This window comes from Priapulus caudatus, unplaced genomic scaffold (assembly GCF_000485595.1).
Source record: "Priapulus caudatus unplaced genomic scaffold, Priapulus_caudatus-5.0.1 Scaffold1279, whole genome shotgun sequence".
In the NCBI taxonomy this organism is placed as follows: domain Eukaryota; kingdom Metazoa; phylum Priapulida; class Priapulimorpha; order Priapulimorphida; family Priapulidae; genus Priapulus; species Priapulus caudatus.
In genome coordinates, this window is record NW_014578340.1 from 8,200 (window position 1) to 9,437 (window position 1,238).

The window sequence follows — 1,238 nt, forward strand, 5'->3', positions numbered from 1 at the left end:
AGAATAGCTTCAGTGTGTTCAGAATAGCTTAGAATGCACCAAATTGCACCATTTTTTCAAAGAGTTTCGCTTTGCTAGGACCTCGAAACACGCAAACACACCCCAAAATTTACCACCTCACAGACCTTTTTGGCCAGGGGAAACACTGGGAGTGTATGTGGGGAGACAGTCACCCTGCCCCATGCCTGGAATGGGAACCGAGGACCGTACAGCCTCTAGAGTCCCACATGCGTATGCCCACTGTACGAACAGGGAGCAACTGCTGTCAAGCCATCAATAAGCCAACTCCCTATTGACGATTCATCAGCTAATAGTTGTTCGTGTTGCTGCGGGAACCTGCGCGGAAAGTTACCGCCTTCGACTGAGTGTCACGTCAGCGCCGTCCTCCGTCCTTACATGATGACAATGTGACCTGCGCCGTCCCTCCTCGCCTTACTGAATGGCCAGTGTGACCGCCGTCCTCCTACCTCGTCCTTAACTTGATGACAAGTGAACCGCCGTCCCTCCTCGATCCTATGATAGACAGTGTACCCGCCGTCCTTCCCGTCCTTAAACTGATGACAGTGTGACCGCCGTCCCTCCTCGTCACTTCACTCGATGACAGTGTGCTGGTCCGTCCCTCCTCGTCCTTACTGTGACAATGTGACCGGGCCGCGCCGCCCCCCGCCCCAGCTACGCTCGTCTTACTGATGACAGTGTAGACCCGCCGTCCCTCCCCCTTACTGAGATGGACAGGTGTGACCCGTCGTCCCTACCTCGTCCCTACTGATTGACATGTGTGGACTAGCCGTCCCTCCTCGTCCTTCGGTGAACAGTATGTAACCGAGTCGCCTGCTCCTCGTCCTTACTGATGACAGTGTGACCGCCGTCCCTCCTCGTCCTTACTGATGACAGTGTGACCGCCGTCCCTCCTCGTCCTTACTGATGACAGTGTGACCGCCGTCCCTCCTCGTCCTTACTGATGACAGTGTGACCGCCCCGGTCCCTCTCCTCGTCCTTACTGCATGACAGCTGCGCACGCCGCTCCCTCCTCGTCCTTACTGAATGCAGCAAGTGTGAAACGCCCGTCCCTCGTGCCTCGTCCTCTACTTGATGACGCCGTGTGCGAACCGTGGTCCCTCTTCTCGTCTTCACTTGAATGACAGTGGTGACCGGTGCCGTCCTCACTCGTCCATTACTGATCGGCAGTTGACCTGCAGTCGTCCTCTCGTCCCTACCTGATGACGAGTGGTTGACCG